The 21457-nt window shown below is 42.7% G+C and overlaps 1 long non-coding RNA gene across 1 annotated transcript; it reads right to left on the bottom strand.

The window, feature by feature from the left end:
* Positions 1–17326: 17326 nt before the first annotated feature.
* On the bottom strand, positions 17327–19571 carry LOC132657973 (uncharacterized). Its single transcript, XR_009596809.1, has 2 exons — positions 19012–19571; positions 17327–18341 (listed from the first exon to the last, which is right to left on the bottom strand). It is a non-coding gene; the product is annotated as an uncharacterized LOC132657973 (long non-coding RNA).
* Positions 19572–21457: the final 1886 nt, after the last annotated feature.

Here is a 21457-nt window from a genome sequence, read left to right as displayed (position 1 = left end):
AATTTGGAACCAGTCTGTTGTTCCATGTCTGGTTCTAACTATTGGTTCTTAACCTGCATACAGATTTCTCAGAAGGTGCGCAAGGTGGTCTGATATTCCCATCTCTTGAAGAATTTTCCACAGTTTGTTGTGATCCACACAGTCAAAAGTTTTGGTGTAGTCGATAAAGCAGAAGTAGATGTTTTCCTGGAACTCTCTTGCTTTTTTAATGATCCAGTGGATGTTGGCAATTTGATTTCTGGTTCCTCTGTCTTTTCTAAATACAGCTTGAACATCTGGAGGTTCACATATCCCACACTGTTGAAGCCTGGCTTGGAGAGTTTTGAGCATTACTTTGCTAGTGTGTGAGATAAGTGCAATTGTGCGGTAGTTTGAACATTAATTGACATTTCCCTTCTTTGGGATTGGAATGAAAACTGACATTTTTCAGTCCTGGGGCCACTGCTGAGTTTTCCGATTTAGGGTCACCTGATGCAGTCATGCAAATTCTCCCTGATCCTCTCTGCTTTGACTCAAAGAGTTGAGAGTAAAGCTGTATTGGAATCTGTTTCTTTCTGAACAGTGTTCAATCATCTTATCATGTACCACTCCCCTCACATATTTGTAACAGTAACATAGGAGTGGAGCCAGTTGGCCTGTTGGTTAGTTTGCCTGCCCTATCACGTGTCTCTTTAGGGAGTGTGATCCCCTTCTAATGGACCCAGGCCATGTCAATTAAATCAGAAGTGAGCACCCAAGTGAAGACAGCCTGAGCTGGGAAAAAGGATTTGGAAATACAGGGGGCCTCGTGGGGTCTAGGCCCTTCTCAGGGTCTAGTCCAGTCAGTCTCTGTTGGGTAATTGAACTGAGAAATAATGCAAAGCTGAGGCTGGGGCAACCACATTAGTTCAAAAGAAAATGAAGGGGAGTGTGCTGGTGAGAGAGAGGGAAGACATGCAGAGGGAGGCAGAGATGCAAAAGTGTGGCCCCAGCAAGATGGAAGTTATCTAGCTGTCCTTGTCCCCTCAGTGTCCTGGTGAAAATCCCCACCCTCGAGGTCCATGACACACTCCATGTCCTTCTAACAAACCCCCCTCTTTGTTTAAGTGAGTTTTAGTAGGCTTAATTCCAGAAAAGAAAAAAGAAAAAAATTCCTGAGATAGGAACATGAAGGTATTGGGCTCTGGTTTTTAAGTTTGTTTGAATATCACCTCAAAGACAGGGGAGAATTCATTAACCGTGATTTCTGACTTCTCTACATTACACAATTATCCTTTCTTGGTAGATAAGGGAAAAGTGATCCTTGTTTAAAATAGATTGTGTCGCCTTTGGTCATTTTAGGAAATACTCTCAGATTAGATAACAGAATTCCTGATTTTCCAGACAACTCAACAGGGTCCCATAGACTCTCAAATCAACAGATCTACTAATCATGACTGCACCATGTCATGAGCCGATAAATTCATAGAACATAAAACCTTGCAGATGAGAGAGGGAGTGGAGAAATATGCTTATCTCCCTTTTGAGTGAGCCTCAATTTCAGAACAAACTTAGGAGAGTGCCAAGAATAACTTGATTATTCTCCCGGTGATGAAATGCACTTTCCAGCAATAGTGAGCCCTTCCCACCAGTACTGGGTTACGATGTCAACATGGCTTAGTTATTCTCACGCCAACTTGAGGTCTGGCCTAATTATATAAGTGCCAACGTGAGAGCTCAGTCCTCAGTTTCTCTTTCAGAAGCGAGGGCATGACCACCCTGACAAACGAACTACCACCTACTGCCAAACATCTCTCCACGGGAGACTTAACCAATGCCATCTGAGCTGTAATGCTTTCTCTTCCGGAATTTGATGTAGCATTTCACACATACATTTGAGTTGTTTGCCAGTCTCTGGCAATTTCCAAGTTTCCCACAGATTAATGAAAAATCCAGCTGTTTCCAACTATTTGGAACAGAGCGATATGTGACAAAATTAGGATAGAAGGGAATCTTTATCCAATTTCTCTAGCAGTCAGATTTTGGAACATATTGGGAAGAAAAATTGCAAGCTCAATTGTCTAAAGATTTTTTAAAAAGAAGGAAAAGAAAGAAAGCTTTGTATTAAATTTCTGAGAATGCCTTTTCCAAACAGAGAGAGCTAAAAAACTATTCTTTGATTAAACAGGTATGATCTCATTCTGCCTTCCTAATCCAGCCTGGGAGTACTTTTAGTGAAAGGTGAGCAGCTAAGGCTCACATGTAGGACTTTTAGATATCCTGATGATCTCAGAGCTGCAGCTAAACAACTGCTGTGAAGGTGAAGGCCCTCAAACCATCCTTGCTGAAGGACCACTGCTTGTTTGTTGGCTGAAAATCTTTCACAGAATCGTTTCAACAGTCCTCAAACAATTGGGAAATGGCAACGCACTCCAGTATTCTTGCCTAGAAAATCCCACGGATGGAGGAGCCTAGTGGGCTACAGTCCATGGGGTTGCAAAGAGTCGGACACGACTGAGCAACTTCAACTTCATGGATATGGAGGGACAGAGGGAGGGATGGAAGGAAACATCTACATTCCCCACCCTTTACAAAATTTAACTCAAAATAAATCATACACCTAAATGCAACATCTAGAACTGAAAAACTTCTAGAAAATGAAATATGACACCAAAAAATACGATGAAGAGAAAAACTAATGAATTAGAGTTCATCAAAAGTCAGAACTTCTGCTCTTCAAAAGGCACTGTTGTGAGAATGAAAAGACAGGGGAGACTGGAGAAAAAATGTTTGCAAAGCACATGGAATAAAGGCCTTGTATCCAGAATACATAAAGGAGTCTCACAACTCAATAACAGGAACTACCTAATTTTTTTAATCAGCAAAAGATTTGAACAGACACATCACTCCTACTGTAAAGCACGGGGAACTCTGAAGATACTCAGATAACAAATAATCACATAAAAAGATGTTCAATATCATTAGTAAAATACAACTCAAAACCATAATCAGAGTCTATTCAACCAATCAAAGGTTGAAATTTTAAAAAGCCAACAGTAACCAGTGTTCACAAGGATATGGAGCACTGGAACTCTGATACCTTGCTGGCTGCAAGGTAAGATGGTACAGCCGTCTTGAAAAAGTTCTGCAGTGTCTGATAAAATTAAACATAGATTTGTCCTATGACCCAGCAATCCCCTCCGAGGTATTCACTCAAGTGCAACGTTCACCTATGTTCATACAAAAACCTAGACACAAATGTTTAGAGTGGCTTTTTTCAAAACTGCCAAAAACTAGAAACATCTGAAATGTATCTCTACTGGGGAACTGATAAACTGAGAGGACCATGGGATACTACTCGGCAAATGAAAAGAAACAAAGTAATGACAGGCATAACAACGTGGAGGAATCTCAAATAAACCATGCTCTGAGAAGTCAGATTCAAAATACTGAATGTCAAATCAGCCATGTGTAAAACGGATAGCTAGTGGGAGGCGGCTGGATAGCACAGGAGCTCAGCTCAGTGCTCTGCGGTGACCTGGTTTGGGGTGGGGAGATGGGAGAAGGGGGATAGGGAGGTCTAAGAGGAAGGCATATACATACAGCCGATTTACTTCATTGTACAGCAGAAAATAACACAGTATTGTAAAGCAGTTATACTCCAATTTAAAAATTTAATAAAATCAAATCTTTATGCTGTACACCTGAAGTCAATATAATTTATATGTCAACTATATCTCAATTTAAAATATATTTTTAAAAATAACATATAAAAGCTACATAATGAATGACTTCATTTATATGGTATTTTTGCAAAAGCGAACTATAGGGACAGAAAACAGATCAATGGTTGCTAAGGGCTGGAGATGGTGAAAGAGCTTGATTACAAAGGGGCAACAAGACATTTTAGGGCATGATGGAACTCTTCCATATCTTCACTGTGGCTACAAAACTGTATACATTTGCCAAAACTCACACTAAAATGGGTGATTTTACTGTGGTAGATCGCACCTTAGTTCTTAAATTGGTAGAAAAATCCTTCGCAGACCAACACTCTTGTACAATACAATAAAAATTAGTATCTAGAAAAATAAAGCAAAAAAGACCTGAAGCTCCAGTACTTTGGCCACCTGATGAAAGAGCTGACTCGTTGGAAGAGACCCCGATTCTGGGAAAGATTGGAGGCAAAAGGAGAAGGGGGTGGCAGAGGATGAGCTCGTCAGATAGCACCGCAGACTCGACGGACATGAATCTGAGCAAACCCTGGGAGATAGTGGAGGACAGAGGAGCCTGGCGGGTTGCAGTCCCTATGGGGTCACAAAGTTGGACACAACTCAGCCACTGAACAACAACAAAACCCAAGTCCAAACTCTTTATTATTAGATTTGATGGACATAAAGTTTCTTTTGTCAAAATGCAAATGCTAAATACCCACTCTCATGTTCTGAACTTAGTGCATCACAGACTGAGAAGCAGGTTTGCAGGCCTGTCGCAGTCTACAGACTGTACTCAGCAGCACAGCTGTAGAAGACATTTGTTGATGGTTTTCTTGGAATCCATTGCCACTCCCCAACAGCACCCAGTCTCCTTGTGGGTAATTTCCTCCCCGCTTCATACAATCTGGCGGGACAATTGTGGAGGCATGGTTACTCTAAGATGTGATGCAGGAGACCTACAGCCTGAAGGCCCAGGGGAGAGTCTCAGTTCTGGTCTCAATGCAGTCTGCTGGAAGAGCTCCCTCTTGTTCAGGGAAGATCAGTCTTTCATTCTGTTTAAGCCTTCAGCTGACGGAATGGGACCCACCCGCATTATGTAGCATGATCTGCTGTACTCAAAGTCCACCAAACCAAATGTAAATCTCCTCCAGAAAACACTCTCACAGAAACATGTACAATAATGTTTGACCAAATATCTGGGTATCATGGTCCAGCCAAGATGACTCATGAAATTAACCATCACAGGTGAGTTTTAATCTTAGTTCATAGAGGAAGCGACTGAGGCTCAGAGAGGTGCAGCAGCATCCCCAAGGAGGCAGCACAGCTGAGGTGGAATCCACAGTCCATGTCCTCTCATGATGCTTTATGCTGAGTGGGGCTTCCCTTGTGGCTCAGAGGTTAAAGCGTCTGCCTGCAATGTGGGAGACCTGGGTTTGATCCCTGGGTCGGGAAGATCCCCTGGAGAAGGAAATGGCAACCCACTCCAGTATTCTTGCCTGGAGAATCCCATGGATGGAGGAGCCTGGTGGGCTGCAGTCCACGGGGTCGCAAAGAGTCGGACACAACTGAGCAACTTCACTTTCTTCTTTCTTTCTATAGGGCTTAGCTGGGTGAATAGGATACTGTGAACCAGAAAGAGGGCTTGTGCCTGTATAGCCTCCACGGTAATCACAGTGTCTTACCATAGCATTGCTTAACATACAATTCAGGGGTGAGTGGGCAGAGGAATGGGTGGTTGGGTAGATGGATGGATGAGTGAATGAATGAAATAAAAGAGAAAATCATCCCTCTGGTGATTATGGATACCAAATGGAGCCAATTCCTGGTATTTCTTCACATCTGGCTCGGCTCTCAAAGTGGGCTGCTCAAAACAGCAACCACTAGGCACGTGTCTATTAAAATGAAAATGTTTAATTAATTTATATTAAACCAAGGACTTCCCTGGTGGTCCAGTGGTTAGGAGTCCACCTGCCGATGAAGGGGACAGATTCAGTCCCTGATCCAGGAAGATGCCGCAAGTCACGGAGCAGCTGAGCCCAAGAGCCGTAACTGCTAAAGCAGGTTAGCTAAAGCTAAAGTGCCTGGAGCCCGAGCTCCACCACAAGAGGAGCCTGCAACTATAGCAACTCCCACCCGCAACTAGAGAAAGCCCAGCGCAGCCAAAACGAAAATAAATAAACGACACTTTTCCAAATATTAAACAACAGTTCAGTTTCTCCATTGCACCAGTCACATTTCACCCACTCCACAGCCACACGTGGTGAGCAGCCACATGTCGGACAGCACAGAGACAGAGCATCCGCCGTCATAGGAAACTCCACGGGACAGCGCTTCTCCGCAGAGATGCTGGTCCTCCCATCGCCAGGGCCGCCTGGCCCGTCTCTGTGGACATAGTCCTTGTACTCGGCAGATGAATTAGAAGAAACCATGTAACTCTAAGCCCAGCCAACCTGTCCCTGGCCAAGGCCCTTCTTACACAACCCAGACCTGTGGGGACCTGGCCCCCCGGTGACAGTTCCTGCCTGAGGGAGGCTGGGGAGTTGCTGCCATTGACATCTGGCTCCTTCAAACTCTAAACATCTAACAAGCTCCAGATGCACAAGTTGTAGATTTAAAGTCCTGTCAATAAGGACACCAGGGCCCAAAATGAAACACTTGGCATTCAATTTGACTAAAATGTTCAACTCACAATTTATTGGTTCAATAAAATGTGAACACTAACAGCCAGTTTTTAGGTTGGAGCCTCCGTTCTTATGTACGCGTGTGTATGAAGGGATAAATACAGGTTTTCAAGACAAAACTATTAATAATAGCAGAGCTAAAAACTGGCCTTCCACAGAGAGCTTGAGTGACTACAGTCATTTTTAATGGGCCCAAAACGTGATTCATGCAGAATGTATTGTCACACAAAACCCTTTTCTGAGTTGAGTGATAGAATAAAATTGTCGATAAACCACAATGCCTGTGAAGAGTGAAGACATGCTGGCAGAAGCGACTGGAACCATCAGCAAATAGGAGCCTTCCCAAAGGCTGTGACCTCATCCCTGAGAACTTTCCTCTGGAAGGGCCAGTGGGAGTGTGCCAAGATGCAAAGGACGGGCCTTCATGAAAATCGAAGCATGGTGAGCACTGGAGCTGTGGAGGGGGGTTAGAAAGCAATAACAGTTATATTAAGTGCCTGACTCAGGCACAACAGTTGAAAACGAAACAAAATGTGCCTCTCCCAGTCAACAGGAGTCGTAAAATACTTTAGCTTTCTGACACCAACGTCACCTCTCCCTCTGCTGTTTAAAATGTAAACATGGGACGGTGAATAGGTTTATTTTTCCCTTTTCCTTTCACTAACTACCACTAGAAAAGCCCAAACCTGATACACAAAACAGACTCTGAAAGGTAGAGAGAAAGCAAAAATGTTAGGGAGCTCAGGACCCCAGGAACAAAACCGGAGCTAAGTCTCCTGTGTTGTGTCTCTGACTGGGAGCTGGAGAAGCTAGCAACCCAGAAGCACCAGCAGATGGGAGTCAAAACGCCAACAACAAAGGTCTGCTCTCCTTAGCCAAAAGAGCAGGAACGGGGCAGCCTAGTAAGACAGATAACTTAGGCAATAACTGCCCTAATCCTACCAAACGCCACCCATGCCAACAAAGGCTGAGGGAAGCCTAGACACTCACCCTCCAGAGGTTGTAATTGAACTTACAAGCAAGTGATCTCCTCCCTGAGAACTTTCCCAAGCAAGGGAGCAGGACTTTTCTCCCTGCTGAAGGATTACAAGTCCTACCCTTACTCCTAGACACAGAGACCACAGGGAGAGCCTGGACCTCCACCCACAGCCAGCTGTAATGAGGCCTCCCTGCCTGCCCTACAGGGGCGATGGCACAGGAGACCCAGTGCACAGTCAGGATGGGCGTCGTGCCCATTGTCACCAGCGGCGACAAGGCCACTCATGCTATCAGTGAAGACCACGTGGGGAGCAGTGGCAAGACATCCCTGCCTCCCCTCCCAGCCAGAGAGGCATCAGGTGGGGCGTCGCAGCCCCAATGCCCACCTGCAGCTACAAGGAGAGACCTTGGGTGTCAACAGAGGCGCAGTGATGTAAGCCGGACTTCCACTGGCTAAGAATGAGGTGTGTTCTCTCCTTCACCTGCTGGGGTGGCAACAGAGGAAGTCAGCAAAAACAGAAGGTCTGAATGAGATTCAGAGTCTCACAGTATAGAACCTAAAATGTCCAGGCTTCCACCAAAAATCACTCATCATACCAAGAACCAGGAAGTCTACCAACTGAAAAAGGCAATCAACAGATGCCAACAACACTGGGATGACAGAAATGTTTGAACTGTCTGACAAAGGTGTTAATAGAGCCGTCACCAAACGCTTCAACAAGCCATTATGAACATACTTGAAAGTAATGAAAAGAGTAGAGTCTCAGCAAAGAAATGGAAATATTCATTAAAGAAACAGAAAATATTAAGAAAAAACCAATAGAAACTTTAGAATCTCAGATGTCTTTCCAACTGTGTTATATCCATGATATATGGATGTGGAATATTATTAGGTGGCGCTAGTGGTAAAGAACCCGCCTGCCAATGCAGGAGATGCAAGAGATGTAAGAACCCAGGTTCAATCCCTGGGTTGGGAAGATCCCCCAGAGGAGGGCATGGCAACCCACTCCAGTATTCTCGCCTGGAGAATCCCATGGACAGAGGAGCCTGGCAGGCCATAGGGTCTCACAGAGTCAGACAGACAAGGCTGAAGCAACTTAGCATGCACATAAAAAGGAATGTACTGTTGATACATGCAGCAACCTGGATGAATCTCCAAAGAATTATACTGAATGGCAAAGACATCAGTGTGTAAAAGGTTATACGCTATTTGATTCCATTTATATAAAGTTCTTTAAATGAAAAAAAATGTAAATGAAGGACAGATTCATGGTTGTCAAAGGTTAAGGAAGGGGTGAGGGTGGGAGGGAAGTGGGTTGGCTATGAAAGGACAATCTAGGGATATCCAGGTGGTGATAGAAGTGTTGTATACAATTGTCTCCCTTCAGTTCAGTTCAGTTCAGTCGCTCAGTCATGTCCGACTCTTTGCAACCTCATGAATCGCAACACGCCAGGCCTCCCTGTGCATCACCATCTTCTGGAGTTCACTCAAACTCAAGTCTATCGAGTCGGTGATGCCATCCAGCCATCTCATCCTCTGTCGTCCCCTTTTCCTCCTGCCCTCAATCCTTCCCAGCATCAGAGTCTTTTCCAATGAGTCAACTCCTGCATGAGGTGGCCAAAGTACTGGAGTTTCAGCTTTAGCATCATTCCTTCCAAAGAACACCCAGGGTTGATTTCCTTCAGAATGGACTGGTTGGATCTCCTTGCAGTCCAAGGGACTCTCAAGAGTCTTCTCCAACACCATAGTTCAAAAGCATCAATTCTTCACCACTCAGCTTTCTTCACAGTCCAACTCTTACATCCATACATGACCACTGGAAAAACCATAGCCTTGACTAGACGGACCTTTGTAGGCAAAGTATTGTCTCTGCTTTTGAATATGCTATCTAGGTTGGTCATAACTTTTCTTCCAAGGAGTAAGTGTTTTTAATTTCATGGCTGCAGTCACCATCTGCAGTGATTTTGGAGCCCATAAAAATAAAGTCTGACACTGTTTCCACTGTTTCCCCATCTATTTCCCATGAAGTGATGCCATGATCTTCGTTTTCTGAATGTTGAGCGGAATAGGTCCCAACACACCTCAGGAGAGGCCTGAAACCGTGGACAATACCTAACTATATTTTTTCATACACACAGTTTAATTTATAAATTAGGCACAGTAAGATACTAACAATAATAATGAATAATAAAATAACAATTATAACAGTATACTGTGATGAACGTTATTTGAATGAGGTCTCTCTCTCTCAAAATACCTTATTGAACAAATTTAATGCCTTTCTATCTGTAAGGGCTTGCCATGTACTGTGGTCATAATTTTGCAGTTTGAGATGGGACAGCAAAACAAGCACAAATTTCTTTTTTTCTCCACAATTTCACAGATAGAAGATTTGCTTGGACTGAAGATCTTAGCAGCCTCACTATATGATTGTTTCTCTATCCTTATTGAGAACTTTCCTCTTTTCACTTCCAGAAAACACTTTAAGGCTATTCTTTGGCATATCCAAATTGCCAGCATCACTACTCTTGTGCTTTGGAGCCACTGGTAAATAAAATAAGGGTGACTTGAACACAAGCATCTGTGATACCAGACAGTTGATCTGATAATCGAGATGGTCTCTAAGTGACTAAGGGGCAGAATATGCTGGACAAAGGGATGATTCACATCCCACGCAGGACTGACCAGGTGTGAGATTTCACCAGATGACTCAGAAAGTGAAAGTGGTAGTCCCTCAGGCGCGTGGGACTCTTTGCAATCCCATGGATTGTAGCCCGCCAGGCTCCTCTGCCCAAGGGATTCTCCAGGCAAGACTACTGGAGAATCTCCTTCTCCAGGAGATCTTCCGGGCTCGGATCGAACCCGGGTCTCCTGCATTGCAGGTAGATTCTTTACTGTCTGAACCTCCAGGGAAGCCCATATGACTCAGAACAGCACACAATTTAAAACTGATGAATTGATCATTTCTGGAATTTCCCATCTACGATTTTCAGACTGAGGTGGACCGTAGGTAACTGAAACCCCAGAAAGCAAAATGGTGGGAGCACAGTATCATGAAACTAGACCAGCTTCTTACACCATTCACAAAAATTAACTCCACGTGAATTAAAGGCTTGACTGTGTGACCTGAAGCCATGAAACTCCTAGAGGAAAACACAGGCAGTGAGTCCAGGACATCTGCCTTAGTGACGATGGTTTGGATGTGACTCCAAAAGCAAAGGCAACGAAAGCAAAAATAAACAAGTGGGACTACATCAGACTAAAAAGCTTCTGCACAACAAAGGAAACCAGCAACAAAGTGAAAAGGCAGCCTACTGAATGAGAGAAGATATTTGTAAATCATATATTTGATAAGGAGTCAATATCTAAAATATACAAAGAACTCATACAACACGATAGCAAAAAAGAATCCAATTAAAAAAATGAGCAGAGGATCTGAACAGATATTTCTTCAAAGAAGATACACAAATGGCCAACAGGTATATGAAAAGATGCACAACATCACTAATTACTAAAGAAATACAAATCCCAGGTCACAATGAAATACCACCTCACCTCTGTTAGGATAGATGTATTATTATCAAAAAGACAAGTAATAATAAGTGTTGGTGAGAATGTGGAGGAAAGAGAACACTTGTGCATTGTTGGTGGGAATTTAAATTGGTACAGCCACTATGGAAAACAATATAGAGGTCCCTCAAAAAATTAAAAATAGAACTACTATACAATCTAGCAATTCCACTTCTGGGTATTCATCCAGAGAAAGGGAAAGCACTGCCTCAAAAAGATATACGCACTCCCATATCTACTGCAGCACTATTTATGATAGCCAAGATGTGAAAGAACTTGTGTCCATCAATGGACAAATGGGTGAAAATGTGGTTGCTGCTGTTGTCATTTAGTTACTAAGCCGTGTCTGGAGGAAGTCATATGGGGTTATTGCTGTTGCTGCTATTTAGTTGCTAAATCGTGTTCGACTCTTTTGCGATCCCATGAACTGTATATAGCCTGCCAGGCTCCTCTGTCCGGGGGCTTCTTAGGCAAGAATACTGGAGTGGGTTGTTATTTCCTTCTCTAGGGGATCTTCCTAACCCAGGGATCAAACCTGCCTCTCCTGCGCTGGGAGGCAGATTCTTTATCTCTGAGCCATCAGGAAAGCCCCAAAATGCGATACACACATACAATAGAATATTACTAAGCCACTTCAAAAAATGAAACCTTGCCCTTTGTCACAACACTGTTGGAGCTTGAGAGCATTAAGCTACATGAGATAAGTCAGATAAACAAAGACAAAAACTATATGATCTCACTTCCATGTGGAATGAAAAAACAAAAATAAACAAAATGATCGTAGATAGAGCAGGCTGGTGGTTGCCAGAGATGGAGGGTGGACAGTGGGTGAAATGGATGAAGAGTGTTAAAATGTACAAATTTCCAGTTTTAAAATATGTAAATCTTAGGGATATAATAATGTACAGCATGGTGACGATGGTTAATAATACCGTGTTGCATATTTGAAAGTTGCTAAGAGAGTAAACATTAAAAGTCCTCATCACAAGAAAAAATCTTTATGTATGGTGATGAGTGTTAACTAGACATGCTGTGATCCTTTCATACTGTATCCGAGGATCGTCATGTACGCCTGAAACTTATATAGCGTTAAATGTCGACGATACCTCAAAGAGAAAAGTTCTATATCTTGGCTGTATCAGTGCCAATATACTAGTTCCAAATTGTCATCCTGAACCATAGTTTCACAAGATGCTGCCATCAGGAGCTATCTCTATATTATTGTAGCTCTTGTTGCTCAGTCACTCAGTCATAAGCAACTCTTTGCAACCCCATGGATTGCAGCACGCCAGGCCTCCTTGTCCTTTGCCATCTCCTGGAGCTTGCTCAAACTCATGTCCATCGAGCCGGTGATGCCATCCAACCATCTCATCCTCTGTCGTCCCCTTCTCCTCCTGCTTTCAATCTTTCCCAGCATCAGGGTCTTTTCAAATGAGTCAGCTCTTCGCATCAGGTAGCCAAAGTATTAGAGCTTCAGCTTCAGCATAAGTCCTTCCAGTGAATATTCAGGACTAATTTCCTTTAGGATGGATTGGTTGGATCTCCTTGCAGTCCAAGGGACTCTCAAGAGTCTTCTCCAACACCACAGTTCAAAAGCATCAATTCTTTGGCTCTCAGCCTTCTTTATGATCCAACTCTCACAACTCTAGGTAAATCCATGATTAACTCAAAATTAAAATTTTTAATTTAAAAACTGCAATTAGCGTAAATTCTAAGATAAACAATTTCATAAATTATAACCAAGTATCTAGTGATTTTGTACTCACCGCCCTCCAGTCAAATACATGTATTCATTAAAGCACAATATTTACTATTACAAAGCTGTGTTACTGACAGTGGAGTACAAGAGTCATTCTCAGTTCAAGGAAACAGCTCTGGTGTGTAGACAAAGGACAGAAGAGGAAGGTCTAAGAAAACACAGCTGTACTTCTTTTCTAGATATTCACTTCAACTTAATGCTTATACTTCTTAATAATAAGGAGAGCTTAATCTTTAATTAATGCATTCATCCAAAAGTTTCCTATGCTTACCAAGTGCCTAAATGTATACTTATTTCATTTACTATTTCAAACCCTTTGAGAACAGGAGGTCTTGACTGGTCAGTCACTGTCTCTCTCCACCCCCACCCTCAGCTCCAACATATTTGTAAGCCCAGGTCCTCCTCCCGCTGTCGTTTGAGAACAGCCTGTTATGGATAGAATAGTACCTTGTGATCAGAGCAAAATAACACCATTATCTTATCATTAACAGATAATGCCTGTTCCTTTAAATCAATATTACTGATATAGTTAGTACCACAAAAAGCCTACGAGACACAGATAGATACTGAGCAATGAGTACCTAAGAATAATTTGGAAATTATCATTTCTCTTTTTACTCATCTTCTGCTGCCCGGAACTGATCTGTGTGTCATATTTGGGGGAAGAAAAAATGATGGGCCACGGAAATTGTTTTTCCATGCTCTGGCAACTGTACATAAGACCTAGAGATGGAGAATAATGTTTTCTAAGAGAGCATGTGCTTTCTTGAAAATCCACTTGGGAATTTTACCAAAACAACCGCCTCAAAGTCAGCAGCAATTAAGAAGACTAGGAACTCACTGCATGTTGCTCGAACCCTGCTGTAAGCCTCATGGCTTCGGAATTGGGATCCCATCCTAACTATTCCCAAATCCAAGTTTCTCTGGGGGAAAAGAAGGGATGAAACTGATGTTACATCTTATGAAGAGAAATCATTCATAAACTATCTTCAAAGACTCCTTACAAGATACAACAGCCCTTACTCAACACTCCTCTTAATGAATTAAGTGTAAACAAATATTTAAATAGCTATTAATTTTCCATTCAAATTCCTACACACAGGTTTAATGCTAATAATTAAAGAAAGAAAGCTGGCAAATCACATGTAGAATATAGCCAAACTCAAATGCTTGAAAAATAAGTCAGATTCTCTAAAAATATAGAGTACTATTGGGTGTGCTCATCCCTTATAACAAGAAAATGAGAAATTGAAATGAACTCCATTCAAGTATCCTTTGCTTTCAACAGATGCTAGAGTTCATTGCTGCCAAGCAGCCGGACTGGCTGGTTCTACAGTGCCCAGAACAAAGCATGGGTCTGCATGTGCCTCCCACTGTGTCTGGGCTCCACACTCAATGCCACTAGGGCAGAGTGTTCTCCCCTCTACCTCCACCCAGGTGACATATACAAGCAGAAGTCTTGCTTGCTTTTAATTCTTATTTCCTCACCTCTAGTTCTTGAAGGGTACATCAGTCCACACTTTGAGGTCAAAACAGTTACCATCAAGCCTCCAGAACCCTAGGTTCGTACCCAACCCGACAGGGGGTCCCTTTGGTGACATTGTTGGTATTCAGTTGCCCAGTTGTGTCTGGCTCTTCGCAGCCCCATGGACTGCAGCATGCCAGACCTCCTTGTCCCTCACCTCCCAGTGTTTGCCCAAGTTCATGTCCATTGCATCAGTGATGCCATCCAGCCATCTCATCCTCTGACACCCTTTTCTTCTGCCCTCAATCTTTCCCAGCATCAGGGTCTCTTCCAATGAGTCATCTGTTCACATCAGGTGACCAAACTGCTGGAGCTTCAGCAGCAGCAGCAGTCCTTCTCATGACTGTTCAGGGCTGGTTTCTTTTATGATTGACTGGTTTGATCTCCTGGCTGTCCAAGGGACTCTGAGGAGTCTTCTCCAGCACCTCGGTTTGAAAGCATCAGTTCTTCAGCTTGGTGACATTATAAGACCAGATGTAACTATGTGATGGGACTGTTGCCCATGTGCTATGCTACACTGAAGTCACTGCAGTTGTGCCTAACTCTGTGACCCTGTGGACTATAGTTTACCAGACTCCTCTGTCTATGGAACTGTCCAGGCAAGAATACTGGAGTGGGTTGCCATGCCTTCCGTCAAGGGATCTTCCCGACCCAGGGATCAAACCTGCGGCTCCTGTGGCTCCTGCACTGCAGGCGGATTCTTCACTGCTGAGCCCCTGGGGAAGCCTCTGTTGCCCCATGACGGCTATCAGATCAACATAGCAGGGCCGACGAGGAGGGATGCTGCGGACATGCCTTACCTTGCTAGGTGAAAATGTAGCAGGCGGGCTGGACGAGGCCGACCCCTATCGACTCTTAACCAGACTCGTTTCCCACAGGATTAACACGACTTGGTATCTGCACAGAGCTCCATAATTCATAACATATTTCCCTCCACATGCTGTCTTCTAATCTTCACAATCGCCCTCTGGGTGATGTCCTGCCGTCCCCACCAGAGGAGACAATGACTCAGAGACCCTCTCAAGCCAGTGGCTAGCAAGGTGCTCTCAGGATTCTCTATCTAGTATTCTTGGATAGAGACCTGGGGATTCTTTGTCCAAGTACAATGTTCTGTCCCAGATACCACTGCTGAAATAGGGCAGACCCATTCAGGAGACGCCAGAGCTGGTAGGTTACCCTCATGCAAAGCCAACACTTTAAACACACAACTTGTATAGGTTTATGAGACTTCATGCTTTCCTGAAACTCTTCTGCTCAGATTCAAATTGCTAAGCCCACATCTCAGCATTAGTGTGAATTTGTTAGTCTTTTAAACTCTTAGACTATATGGACCATAATGTTCCATCTGAAGAACTTAGAATCTCCTGGATATTTAACTCTTTTCTACCATGTAAGATCCTAAACACCCATAGATTTCAAAGCCATCTCTGACAAAACATCTGCCAAAATGCTTGAAAGAATTCTGGTACCCAATGAGTGAGGCTTTACTGCATTTTTTTACAGAGAGAACAAAAAGAAATAACTATCTGAAGTTTTAAAGCATTTATACAGTATTCTCTTTCATTAGACAAAATATATTACCTAGTCTTTGAATTCACCTGAGCAAATAAATTGGGGCGACACTATCCATCTGCTGTACTTTATTTGCTTTATGTTTCATGATGATTTGAATATGACTATAATTCATTAAAGAAGGTGTTTTGTTTTATGTTAACCAATAAAATAGTTCCCAGTAAGTCATTTGAATGAGAAATCCTCAGATGCAATCTTTATCAAAAAGCCAACCATCTGATATTATAAGTATCAAAGCCAGACTCATTTGTATTATTTATAAAAATATACTTAATAGCCCTTCACTCTTGCATACATTGGAAATGTTTTGTTGAAACTAGAAAGCCAAGGACTGAAAAAGCAAGCAAACCTAAGTTACTGTAAATTCTGGCCCAAACAAAAGCAGTCAAATCAGCAAAATTCATGAGAAAACAAGCTCTGGTGAAATTTTCAGGCCATTAATCTATTTCTATGACAGGGTAATAAGCCCAGTAAATGGAAGAGAAGTCAGCGACGTAATATACCTCGATCGAATAAAACGTTTTTGATTTCGTCTTGTACAGCAGAGATTAATTAGAAAAATATTCAGAACACAAAACTACTTGATAGGTGCCCAGCTAATTGAGGGATTACAGCCAAGAAGTGTCTACAAAAAGGTGATGTCAGCAAAACAAAGATGTTTTACAGAATGTCCACCGTGAGGACTGTATAAGGCAGTGCTCTAGCCAGATTTGAGAACACCACCCCATTCGGTAGAAAGACTAGCCGCTTGGACAGGGTGGCGACACACAGCCTTTCTGCCCGTGAGAGAGTCCCTGGAAAACAGTCAGAAGAGGAGAAGGAGGAAGTGGGAGCAAACAGGAGAGATAGAATAAGGAAAAAGAGAAAATGCACGAAAGGAGTTACCTAGAAGGGGAAAAAAATGAGTAAGAATGACCCAGAGAGATGTTATGGGGAGGGAGGTGGGAGGGGGGTTCATGTTTGGGAACGCATGTAAGAATTAAAGATTTTAAAATTTAAAAAAAAAAAAAAAAAGGTAAAAAAAAAAGAATAAAGGCTCTTTAGCTCATAGTGAAGGATAAGTTAAACTCAAGCCAATGCTATATCTGAAAAGTGTTAGTAGCTCACTCGTGTCCAACTCTTTGTGACCCCAAGCTCCACTGTGCATGGAATTTTCCAGCCAAGAATACTGGAGTGGGTAGCCATTCCCTTCTCCAGGGGTTCCTCCTGACTCAGAGATTGAACCCAGGTCTCCTACATTACAGGCAGATTCTTTACTGTCTGAGCCACCAGGAAAGCCCATGATATTCACAAGTGAAGTAGCTCAGTCGTGTCCGACTCTTTGCGACCCCATGGACTGTAGCCTACCAGGCTCCTCCGTCCATGGGATTTTCTAGGCAAGAGTGCTGGAGAGGGTTGCCATTTCCTTCTCCAGGGGATCTTCCCAACCCAGGAATCGAACCCGGGTCTCCCGCATTGCAGGCAGACGCTTTACCGTCTGAGCCACCAGGAAAGCCCCTGGCTTAGTTGTTAAATGCCAGTTTTTACCAGTCTTTGGTGAAATGAAACACAATTGAGACACCATAGTTAAGTTTTTCATAGAGTTTTTTATTTGAATGTAATGGCTGTCCTTTGCTGTTAAACTCGTGGTAGTCATATAGTAGGTGATTCCTTGATTCTTTCTTAATGCCCTTACTTGGCAAAAAAAAAAAAAAAATATTGATAATTCTATGTCAGTCTTCAAAACCATTTTACATATTTTAATGGCCATTGAAATCCCAGAGTCTAGATGTCACTGACTTGGTCCACCCTTCTGTCCTTTTCACTAAGTAAATGAGCCTCAGTATCCAGGTCCATTTGCTTTGAAAGCTCCCTGGCAACTCAGATAAAATGCAGTGTCCAAATGTTCCAGCCAGTCCAAGGTTTACTTCAAGCCAAGCCGCCCACTCACCTGGTGCTTTCCACTGAATTGACAAAAAAAAGTGGTGTCAGCCAGGCACATTCTGGGTATGTCAGGAGCTCAGGCTCTCACACACAACTCAGAAGGGAGAACATTAACTCACATCCCTGTACCAGAAACCAACACATTAAAACAAGGAGAGGCCTGGCCCAGAGAGGAAACAGCAGGAAACGATTATTTAGGATTAAGATGCTTGTTTCTAGACATGTGCAGGAAAATACGGCCTGGATCAATTTTATTTACCTCCTTTGATGATAACCAATTCACTTAAACCAACTGTTAGAGGAACTGCCAGTTAGGGACACCGATGTCACATAGCCTGAAATAATCACCCTGGAGTCTTCTTGATTAAAACATTTAAAAATCCTTTTGATAATTAAGAATTCCTACAATAATTAAATTCATGAGGAATTACACTTTGGTGGGTCCTAAACGAATTATTACAGAAACTTCAAACAGAAGATTCCTGCACAGTTCTCCCCCTCCACACTCCCCAAGGAAGCTGCCTCCACTTCCAGCTCCTCGGGTCAAACCAAACAATGAAGAAAAGTGCTAAACAGAGGCAGCGCCTTCCAAGGAGTCCAGAACACTTAGCAGCAGACAACTGTATTTCTCCAGCACAGCAGGAGGGAAAAGTCTGCCCTAATGGGAAAAAGGAGGGAAAAAAGTCTTTAATCCAAGCTGTCTTAGGTCACATTCGGGCAGAATCACTCTGCTAGAACCCTTAACATGTATATGTAAGAGTAGACACATAGGCACATTCTTTTAATTCCATTCCTTTCTTCTTGTTTGCCTTATAAAAGCCTCTGCCCCCAAAACAACACGTTGAACTACATGTATGTATAATAGCTGCCAATCACCCACATGGCTGGTATGGTTAGCAGGTGAGCACAATATGTTGCTACACTGGGTCATCTGGTAACAAAGGACCCCTGAGAATTAAAGCGCACATAGCCGATGCCTAGTAATAACCTACAATAGAACGTAACCTGCAAAAAATCTGAATCCCTAGGCTGTACACCTGAAACGAACACAATATTGTAAATCAACTACACTTCAATTAAAAAAAGAAGTAGATTCAGGCTGACCTATGGCAAAGGCCAACACCATATCGTAAAGCAATTATCCTCCAATTAAAAATAAATAATTTTTTAAAAAAGAAACAAAAATAAATCCTGTGCAAACTAAAATAAATAATTTTTTTAAAAATCAGCAAATTATCCTCTTGCTCCCATAAAAGATGGCAAACAGAAAAAAATAAAAAGGAGCTCTGCCCAGGAAAGAGGGATTCTCCCTCTTCTTTACCACTCACCTATGTCGTCTCAAGCCAGTCGTCCACCCTCTAAGCTTCTGTCTTCTCGTCTATAAAGAGACAGAGGCAGAATGCTGGCACTGGTCATTTCCTTACAGCCTTAACATTCAAGATTCTGTGCAGTAACAAATGACTTAACAACTACCACCATTTTAAGAGCACACAAGTATCACAACCAGAGGGTTAGTAGAATCTGTGGCTGACCATAGCCAAACTTAGACTCTAATGTGGGGTTCCTTTTTACAGTTAGTTTTGGAATACATGCAAAAACCGAAAAGGAAGTTGGATTCGAATCGCCATGTCCATCCAGCAATCATTTTCCCAGGGCAAAAGACAAACTTGTAAGCCTCAGGGAGAGCAAAGAGCGGTAGCGCTGCTGTGTATCAGCAACAGACTCTCCCAGAGTTCTATGTCAGACTCAGGGTTCCGGGCTTGTCCAGTGCCCTGCTCAGACTATGCGAGCAGACCAGACCGGGCATCCAGCTTCCCTCTGGGCACCAGAGGCTCTCATGCTAACCACCACTCAGAACAAATGCACACAAGTCTTGAGCTACCCACTCTCACCCATAGACTACGAAAATCAAGTTACCCCCTGCCCACACCGCCCCCAACCAAGTAAAAACATCGCCATTTATTAGAATGCTGATGGGTGTTCAGAAACAGGAAAAAGAATGGAAGAGAGTATGAAAAAGAACGTATACACACACACACATATATCTCAATCACTTTGCTGTACAGCAGAAATTAATAAAACATTGTAAATCAACCATACTTGAATAAAACAAAATTTAAAAAAAAAAAAAAGAGCTGCTCACTGAATGGAAGAAAGCAGTTCTTTGAATAATATCGCACAGCTTGAGGGCCTGCCTGGGGTGAAGGGAAATTAAAATAATCAAAATCAATGGCAATAATGTGCTCAAGAAGCTGTTGTGAAATGCAGATTACCCACTCAGTAGTCAGCTCACTAATGACATTAGATAATATGAAATACAAACAGGAGAAAAAACAATCTAATTACACTGATTATGCTCCTGACATCAAAAGGTATGGCAAACGAAGCTAAATTTCCATATATTAATATTTAAGCCAGTGTGGAATGGAAAGTAATGCACATAACGAAGACCCACTAGATTTGAGTACACGTAGTTAAAATCCCTAATCAAGCAAAAAATAATTTTCTAAATGATAATTAGCAGTAATCATGTTCTTTAAGTGCAGGATATTATGAAGTACAAACTGCAATATTTTTTAAAATGCAAAAACCCAATTTCCTAGTTATAGTACATAAAAGGTAATAAACACAGCAACTCAGAGTGTCTCTCTCCAAATCTTCTCGATAAATATACCTACAAGGAAACAGTCACATGTGCAATTGGTGCAATCAAAAAGTGGACTGATCTTTACCAAAGGAAGAAAGTGTTGACTAGATTGTATGTTCTACACCGGAGGAAGAAAGGAAGAAAGAAGGAGGAGGGGGATAGAAAACATAAAAGGAAAGGAAGAATAAACTAGACATCTATACCCCCTTAATGATTTGTTGAAATCTACAATTTGCAAAGGTGGCTCAGATGGTAAAGGATCTGCCTGCAATGTGAGAGACCCAGGTTCGATCTCTGGGTCAGGACGATCCCTTGGAGGAGGGTATGGCAACCCACTCCAGTATTCTTGCCTGGAGAATCCATGGACAGAGAAGTCTGGCGGGCTACAATCCATGGGATCTCAAACAGTCTTGACACAACTGAGTGACTAACACTTTCACTTTTCACTTTTCTTTCACTGATGTGGAGCAAAGCAGAATGCTTGCCAAGTGAGCAGGGAAATGCAAGTGTCATTTAGTTTATTAATACTACATGGGTTTGTTTTAGTTGTTGAGTAAATAGGGGGAAACGGCTCATCAAAGCAATAACATAATTCATAATGCACACACACACACACACACACACACACACACACACACACACACCCCATCCAGAAAGTATTGATGATTCCTAGGCAAGATGCTTTATAAGAACAAAACAGGGTTGGGACTTCCCTGGTGTTCTAGTGGTTAAGAATTCGCCTTCCAATGCAAGGGACGTGGGTCCAACCCCTGGTTGGGTAACTAAGATCCCACGTGCTGTAGGGCAGCTAAGCCCTTGCCCCACAACTAGAGAACCCATGTGCCACAGCAAAGATACAGTGCCACCAAAAAATTTTTTAAAAGAAGAACAAATCAGGGTTAGCCCATCTGACAATCCCGATGAAGACAGCAGGATTCAGTGGTGCTGCTTATATAGATCAGATTACTCCTTGCACTCCTCCATGATGTGCAAAACGCTGCCGTTATCTGCAGGATGAACCATGGCACAGAACAGAAAAGAGGCCTTCCTGGAATCCCAGCGCTGGTCCCTAGTACAACCACGGAAGGCATACAGGACAAGGTGTTTGCTCGCTCTGCCTTTAGGAG

This window comes from Ovis aries, chromosome 16 (assembly GCF_016772045.2).
Source record: "Ovis aries strain OAR_USU_Benz2616 breed Rambouillet chromosome 16, ARS-UI_Ramb_v3.0, whole genome shotgun sequence".
NCBI lineage: Eukaryota > Metazoa > Chordata > Mammalia > Artiodactyla > Bovidae > Ovis > Ovis aries.
This window is presented reverse-complemented; position numbering and strand designations above follow the sequence as displayed.